This window comes from Anser anser (assembly GCF_964211835.1).
Source record: "Anser anser genome assembly, chromosome: 4".
Classification (NCBI taxonomy): Eukaryota; Metazoa; Chordata; class Aves; order Anseriformes; family Anatidae; genus Anser; species Anser anser.
This window is the reverse complement of record NC_139724.1, coordinates 10117572-10126495: the sequence shown is the minus strand read 5'-3', so window position 1 is coordinate 10126495 and position 8924 is coordinate 10117572. Positions and strand designations below refer to the sequence as shown.

General features: G+C 39.0%; 1 protein-coding gene and 1 pseudogene across 14 annotated transcripts in view; one reads left to right on the top strand and one right to left on the bottom strand.

Annotated features, from left to right (window-relative positions):
* LOC310898817 (TATA box-binding protein-associated factor RNA polymerase I subunit A-like) overlaps positions 1-4759 on the bottom strand; it is a 28327-nt pseudogene extending 23568 nt beyond the window's left edge. The window contains exon 1 of the transcript in view: positions 4691-4759. The product of the transcript in view is annotated as a TATA box-binding protein-associated factor RNA polymerase I subunit A-like (transcript). The remainder of the gene's footprint in view (positions 1-4690) is intronic.
* The window catches only part of GRID2 (glutamate ionotropic receptor delta type subunit 2), an 804597-nt gene that overhangs the window by 612957 nt on the left and 182716 nt on the right, over positions 1-8924 (top strand). The window lies entirely within an intron of this gene.

The window sequence follows — 8924 nt, the reverse complement described above, 5'->3', positions numbered from 1 at the left end:
GAGATTGTGTCTAGCAGACAAGAGGAAATAAAGGAAAAAAGAAGGGATATAAAGAATGAATGAAAGATAGACCTGAAGTGGACAGAAATAATATTGGCATATTAGAAAAGAACTTGGGATAAACGAAACAAAGCAAAATCAAACAAGACTGTGCTTAACTAAGTTAACTAATTCACCAATTATGTCAGAGCCCCAAATACAAGGGTTTAGAGTAGTTATTAAAACAGAACAGACAGAACGGTAAGCTTTATTTTAAGATGAATTCTAGAAAAGTAATTGCCTAGCTTTAAGAAGTTTATGAATGTAAACTTGTATCACTTATTTATCAACCAAAAGTATCAATTGTTTTTATTAGAAACTTTATTATAAACAGATTGTTTTGGAGAAAGATTATTAGAAAATGTTACCAAAAGCATTTCATAACATGTACATTATAATCAGGATAGATTTCAGTTAGTCAGCTGATAATCCTGACGTCAGTGTTTATTAGGTTAGAAGAAAATGAAAACAAATTCAAGTGTTTTAAGGAGAAGGTGAAATGAAGATGGAAATGAAATGCAGTTACTCATTTTCTGCACCTGATAATTTTCTTTTGGTAGTTTTCAGGTGAAATGATATAATTCAGCGTTGTGTCTGAGAAAACACTTTTAAACATGTCTTTTCGGAAAAATATAGTATGCCTATAGCCTGTATTATGATCTTATGACACACCTTGAAAAGGATTTAGCACCCCCGGTTTTAAAGATGCTTTAAGACTTTTCAAATCCTTAAAAGCAGAGTCTGCAGATCAAGACCATTGCTATCAATGCTGGGAATAAATCAGAGAGTCTGGATTTGTACCTGAAACTCCCAGGAGGGGAAGTTCTCCAAAGAAAAGCTTCATGTGACAGGCTTAAGCTCCATAATGTTTTCTACATTCAGATATAAATCCATTTATAATGAAGAGGAGAAAAGGTAACAGTAGTTTTAATATCAGATTTCCCCTATAAAATCACATTTTTATCTACATCCTAATCCAATTGCAAAAAATACCACTCCCTGAAAATCCAGGAAAGCTGATTTCTAATAGATGCCCTAGTATTTCATTTTAACTCTTAATATTACTCATTATTCTGAACCAGATCAAGGAACACATCAAAGAAATTGTCAAAAAGAAAGCATCGTATGATGTGCATTATCCCAAAAATGTTCACAACGGTAGTCTTTATTTTAAGCCTCCGGTCCCACCACTACAAGAAGATCACTGCTACAAGTAAGGGTTGGTAGGATCAAGTCCTATTACTATTCTAGAACAGAAATTGCTCAGTCTTTGTGAAATTAACACCCATATTGACAAATTATACAGAGCTGGAAAGCTGCATCTAATTTGCATATAAACTGTCTTTACTTTTTCAAGCAAAATGAATACTTCTAGGGTCAGGCACTGTCGTGCTGGAAATTGTCACAGCTCCCGTCCCGATTTACATCACTGAGAATTTGCTCCACTGCCAAAAACAGAGTTAAATGAATGAAGGAACTTAACTCTTATCTGAGTTCATTTAGTAATGACATGTCCACAGTTCGTAAACTAATCCTTCAACTCCAGGATAGCCAGGGGCACTGTTGTAGACAACATTTTTAGCCTCTCCACTGCAGGATTTTCTTCAGAAGTGTGCAGTTAAAAGTACTTTCACTTCTCTTGACAACCTGCCTATCTGTTTTATTATTGTCATTGCTTTCCCTCAGGCTCTGCCAAGAAGTTTGCACTTGCAGCTTGATCAAATTACATGCTTTCCCTTGATGTGAACATGTAAAACACCATTGTGCCTGGTTCAGGAAATGACAACAAATTACAGAACGTCCTTTATTTACATCACCGATCTGAATCCAGTCCAAGCCACTAGTGACTGACTGTCATTCCTAAATAACCCATGTGAGATGGGAGAGAGTCTTAATCATTTTATTTTTATAAACAAAATATTTCTTCAACATGAACAAGAAAAGCCTAAAAATTCACATATGGTGTAGCTGAGCTGCAGCTGAGCTTCACTGGAAAGGGAAAATATTTCCAACAGATGTTGAACTGTAAGGCAGCACTTGATTGACAGCAGCATCTTGAAATGATTGAGGAACAGAGGCTGCTCCTCCTTGTATTTTAATTCACCAAATGGGAGCTCCTAGTTCTTCTCACAGTCACCATTATGATGATAATATTAGTACTGATTAAGTATCTAAACACAACAGCAATAATCACAGTAATAATACCACATAACAAATAGGAAAAGTAGTAATTTACATAAAAGGTACTATTACCAATTACCTCTAATAATGAGAATTTCAGGAATATCTCAACTAACCTATGCCAATAATACTCTTCTCCAGCAGTTTTTAGAAGCTCCAAAAAGAGAAATAAAACCAGCAAATCCTGGTGGCTTTTTCTGTCAAGCTTTGAAGTGAGATTCTCAAGTCTAATCATGCACATCAGCTGTGCCTTAAAATTACTGATAAGATGGAGTTTGAGATTATCTTTGAATGATTTAGTGTTCCCATATCAAAAAACAAGCAAACTTTCCTTTGGGCAAGTAAAGGCATGTTCTGCTTTACTCAGGTTTCATCTTTTTGTTATTTGTGATACCAAAATTCTTGCATTACTTCTCACTTTATGGCAGGTCACAAATTTTGTCTGTCTCTTACATATTGATCCCTGAATTTCTCTTCATCAGTATTATTATTTTTAAGGTATGGTATTATTGTTATTTGGAGGGCAGAGTTTAGTTGTTATCATTCTGTTAAAATAGAACTGCTGTCCAAAATTCTTGAAGATGGATGTGGTTTCACATTAAAATTAATCAGCCTGATATGATTAATAATCTTTGATGATCACATAGAATTTTCCCAGGTAATTCATTATGTAAATGAAATATTTAATACTGGATCATTATTTCTTTGAATGCATACCATCTGGGATATCATATATGATAATTGTTCATAATCTTGCAAAAAAGGGTATCCGAGTTTTTGCTAAAATTAGTTTTTGCCAAAATTAAAACTCTCTGGAAACTTTCAGAAATCTCTTTGGCCTCTGTAGCAATTTATGAAGTGTATTTTAAAGTACAGATAGAATAGATGCTAACTTGTGTAGCTCACAATCTGTATGTTAAACTCATCTACATCCTATTTCAGTTTCTGTCACTGCAATATTTCTTTTGCAATTCCTGTCTGATTTACCCTTTAAAAATATTGTTGCATTATTTAATATGGTGCTTAAACTAATCTCATATTACTGATAAGCTTTTGTGTTATCTGATAAATCAGCATTCAGAGTAAGAAGCATTTCACTTGTCCATGTTTGTGATATCAGATTGTTGACAAAGAAAATTAAATGTGCTGTTCTCATTAACAGCAGTGGGAACTGAATTTACAAAACAGAGATGAGAAATCTCTTGCATTAGCTCTGCAGGCCAGCTCACGCCTGTTGCTAATAGAATTCCACCTGTGTTATATACCAGCTTTCAGTCTCTCTTCAAAGTAATCTGGCATTTAACTTGTGTTTTCCATAGCATCAACTGCCTGTCAGCAAATAATAAACTATGCAATTTTGAGAGCCATGGGGTTGAAACGAAAATATCATAAAATAGGATGTGTGGTGTAGTATTGAGTGCTATATGAGGTGCATGTGAATAGAATTTGTGTGAATTTTTGCTTAACTCAACTTCATGGGAAATAATTTGTACTGTAGGGTAGCAAGGTCAGTCTTACTGCTGTCGAGGTACATAGGAAACGCAGGAATACTCAGACACTAGGGGATCAGCTCAGGACTGATTTTATTGATTAAGGGAGTTACATGAAATGTTACAAACTTCTAAAGAGGTGGAAGATCTGGATTCAAAAGTGTGCTCTGCAGCATCATTCTGAACTGTTCCATTTGAAATTTAGTCCTGTATTTTTCTAACCAAATACTTTTGTCACTTAAGTGTTCATAAAATTTTATTTATTTTAAACTGTAATAGGTACTTATAAAGCTATAGTACTGGCATCCTGAGGAGCTAAGGTAACTAATCTATCCCAGTTTAGAGAATGGGAGCTCAGACATTAAGTTGAAAGTCAATTCAAATTGTTGCAATGCCTTGATATTCCTTTGATACAAACCAAAATGATGTAATCGTCGGGAGTGGTCAACAGGGACTGCTTAGTCTATCTTTGGCAATAAGACTGCTTTGTGTCAGACAGCATTAAGAGAAGCTTTTAAGAAAAAATAATAGTTTTCTGTTTGTGTTTTTTATATATATATTTTATTTTGTTGTTGTTGTTTTTAATCTTGTCATTACCAACTTGAGCTAACTGAGCTGTGTTTGAATAATAGAATCGTTTAGGTTGGAAAAGACCTCTAAGATCTTGAAGTCCAACCCTTAACCTAGCACTGCCAAGTCTACTACTAAACCATGTCCCTAAGCACATCTAAATATCTTTTGCCTACTGCCAGGGTTGGTGACTCAACCACTTCCCTGGGCAGCCTGTTCCAATGCTTCCCAATCCTTTCAGTGAAGAAATTTTTCTTAATATGCAATCTAAATCTCCCCTGGTACAACCTGAGGCCATTTCCTCTTGTCCTATCACTTGTTTCTTGGGAGAAGAGATCAACCACCGCCACGCTACAGCCTCCTCTGAGGTAGAGAACAATAAGGTCTCCCCTAAGCCTCCTTTTCTCTACGATAAATAACTCCAGTTTCCTCAGCTGCTCCTCATAAGACTGGTTCTCTAGGTCCTTCACCAGCTTCATTGCCCTTCTTTGGACATGCTCCAGCACCTTGATGTCCTTCCTGTAGTGAGGGGCCCAAAATTGAACACAGTACTCGAGGTGCGGCCTCACCAGAGCTGAGTACAGGGAGACAATCGCTTCCCTGGTCTTGCCTTCTGATATAAGCCAGGATGCTGTTGGCCTTCTTGGCCACCTGAGCATGCTGCTGGCTCATATTCAGCTGGCTATCGACCAATACCTCCAGGTCCCTTTCAACCAGGCAGCTTTCCAGTCACTCTTCCCACAGCCTGTAGCTTTGCATGGGGTTGTTGTGCCCCAGGTGCAGGACCCGGCACGTAGCCTTGTTGAACCTCATACACTTGTCCTTGGCCCATCAATCCAGCCTATCCAGATCTCTCTGCATAGCCGTCCTACCCTTGAGCAGATTAACACTCCCACCCAACTTGGTGTCATCTGCAAACTTACTGAGGGTATACTCAATCCCCTCATCAAGATGATAAAGTTATTGAAGAGAACTGACCCCAGTACTGAATCCCGAGGAACACCACTAGTGACTGGCCTCCAACTTTAAGTCCATTTATCACAACTGTTAGGGCCTGGCCACCCAGCCAGTTTTTTTACCTAGTGAAGCATACACCTGTCCAAGCATTGAGAAGACAGTTTCTTCAGAAGCATGCTGTGGGAAACAGTGTTGAAAGCCTTATTGAAGTCTAGGTGGACAACATCCACAGCCTTTCATCCAGTAAGTGCATCACCTTGTCATATAAGCAGATCAGGTTCATCAAACAGGACCTGCCTTTCGTAAACCCATGCTGACTGGGCCTGATCGCCTGATTGTACTGCGTGTGCCCCATGATGGCACTCAAGATGATCTGCTCCATGAGCTTCCCTGGCACCTAAGTCTGACTGACAGGCCTGTATTACTGTGGGTCCTGCTTCTGTCCTTTCTTGTAAATGGGCATCACCAGTGGCTTGGTGAGCACTTCCACCAGCTTCTTCATTTACCTTTGGGTGGATCCCACCTGGCCCCATAGATTTGTGTACATCTATGTGGTGTAGCAGGTCACTAAACATTTCCTCGTGGATTATGAGGGCTTCATTCTGCTCCCTGTCCCTATCTACCAGCTTGGGGGGCTGGGTACACAGAGAACAACTGGTCTTACTAGTTACTGGTCATTAAATACCTCAGCCTTTTCCTCATCTCTTGTCACTATGTTTCCCCCCCATATCCAATACAAGATGGAGGTTCTCCTTAGTCTTCCTTTTCTTGTTTATGTATTTCTAAAAACATTTTTATTGTCTTCAGCAGCAATAGCCAGGTTAAACTCAAGTTGGGCTTTGGGCCTTCTAATTTTCTCTCTGCAGAGCCTCATGACATCTTTGTAGTCCTCCTGAGGGGCCTGCTCCTTCTCCCAAATGTCATAATTCCTCTTTTTCTTCCTGAGCTCTAGCCACAGCATTCTGTTCAGCCAGGCTGGTTCATCCATTCTGGCTCATCTTTCAGCACATGGGAGCAGCCTGCTGCTGTGCCTTTAGGATTTCTTTCTTGAAGAGCATCTAGCCTTCCTGGACTCCTTTGTCCTTCAGGGCTGCCTCCCAGGAGACTCTGCCAACCAGTCTCCTTAATAGGCCAAAGTCTGCCTTCCAGAAGTCCAAGGTGGTAGTTCTGCTATCCCCACTGCTTACTTTTCCGAGAAACAAAAACTCTTATTAATATGTGATCGCTGTGCCCAAGAAGTCCTCCAACCTTTGCACCAGCCACAAGTCCTTCTCTGTTCACAAGAAAAAGGTCCAGCAAGACACATTCGCCAGTAGGTTCACTCACCAGCTGTGTCAGGAAATTAAATTCTGCATAATCCAGAAACCTCCTAGATTGTTTTTTCTCTGCTGTGTTGTATTTCCAGCAGACATCTGATAAGTCCACCAGGAGAACAAGGGCTAGCAATTGTGAGACTTCTGGCTGGTTATAGAACATTTTGTCTGCCTTTTCATCCTGGTTAGGCAATCTATAGCAGACTCCCACTATGACATCTGTCTCATTGGCCTTCCCCCTGATTCTTACCCATAAACACTCAACCCTGTTGTCACCATCATTAAGCTCTAGACAATGAAAACACTCTAACATACAGGGCTACCACATTGCCTCTCATTCCTAGCTTATCCCTTCTGAAGAGTTTATAGACATCCATTGCAGCACTCCAGTCATGTGAGTCATGCCACCATGTTAGAAAATCACTCAGAGTGATAAGAGCCCTGTCAAAGAATTGTTGGAATTTTGTCTATATTGTGCTATGGTTCTTGCCAGCACTGATGACGGGCGATTGAATTGCTCTTCTTACATGAACTCTGCATCAGGATAGAGTTGTGGCACTTATATTCCTCCTGGATGCATAGGTTTAAAAAGCAAGATAAAGGGAAATTCAATCATCTCATCACAGCTGTCAACATTTTACCTTTGACTATATATGTATTTTAAGTAGTTCATTATATTCCTACGGTTTCAAAAGTGGGAGTGAGAAGTGGAAAGGGAGCTGTGATTCTTTAATGTGACATTGATGATAACATTCCCTTTAAAGTTTAGGATGGATCATAAAAAGGCAAACTATGATCAAATGAGATAATGAAGGTTTATGAAAAGTTACTGAATTTTCATTGAGTTAATTGGATACAGAACTGCTTGGCCAGGACCTTGTCTATCTTTTGTGTCTTTCCTTGTTTTTTTTGTGCTTGATGTGGGACAGTGGGAAGCTCTTAATCACCCTAAGTTTCTCCAGCAGGGATCTCATAGGGCACTATAGGCATTGCAAGTGAAGAATCTTCTGTGCTACAGAAGAGGCTTCACATTCATCTTAGCTGTATATTAAAGACAGGTGACAGTAGCTTCATTACAGGAAAAATCCTAACTCTGCTATCAATTTCCACTTCATATGTCCAGCTTCCTTATGCTTATGGGCTTTGCTGGATTCATGTAATTGGAAGGGGGGCAAGAAACCACTGTAAACTGTATTAACTTAGATCTGTTAGCCACAAATCTTAGGAAGATAACTGATATGGCAGCAGTAAGATTTAGGAACAGATCTATGAGAACTAGCCAATTTACACATTGTGCAACCTGGCTCTGAGCCACAGAAGTATTTTTTCTCAGTGCATTCTCTATACTTGCAGATGAACTCAGACTATACAGATTCCTGCAGCTGCAATGAATTTTTCTATTCTAATGACATACAGTATCTTTTCTGCCGTCTTCTGGGTTTTGGAATATTTTTGTTGTTGTTGAGTGGTTTTCACTGTTGCACAGAAAGTGAATTAGAAGTATAGCAAATGCATCTGCTTGGCATAAGAACAAAAACAAATTTGAGAAGCCTGGTATTAAACCCTAGATTTTCGAATTGCAGGTCTTGTGTTGTAATAATTAGAGGTTTTACAAAAATTTTAACACAAAGAATTCAGGAGAGAGCCTTTCTTTATTCCAAGTAATCCCATCTTTTTTCTTCCCACTATGCACCAGTTATTTCCTATGGAATTTCACTCTCTTTGCTTATTCACTCATTTCCTAAACTCCTCCAAGTGCCAGGACTAAGAGTTCAAGGAATTAAAAACAATATATGGCTCCAAACGTAATATTTGCAGATAATAAATTGATTCCACCCAACTTTGTAGGCTATATGGACTGCCAGAGCTTCTGGTCCTGTTGCCAGTCCCATAGCACACCCTAAGGCTGGAAGTCTGTGGGTACAGCCTGAAGTCATTCATCATAACTCGTCTTCCCTCTTTGGCTAGGAATTCTGTGATAAATATATGTGCCAAGGATGCACCACAGAGTTGCGTCCTGTTAGACGGTCTGATAAAGTTTCAGCTGTCCAGTCTAAGAAATGGAATGCAGAAGTGATGGTCTGAGTCTCCTCCACATTCTGATTTTGCTGAATCATGTCAATACTTAGATGCTATGAACAAATCACCAGGAAATGTAATGTGTCGATTCATTCGACAAGATAATTTATTCACAGTGATTTTTTCAGCCAGATTCCTTGAGAATTTGAGAAGAGCAAAATAAAAGTGGGGCTGAACATTTAAACACAAGAGGTCTGATCCAAAGATGGCTGCAGTCAGTAGGCTTTACTCCATTTCTTGGGTCTTTGATATGGGATCTGGGTGAAATAATTAGCTGTTTGGGATTTTTTTAATT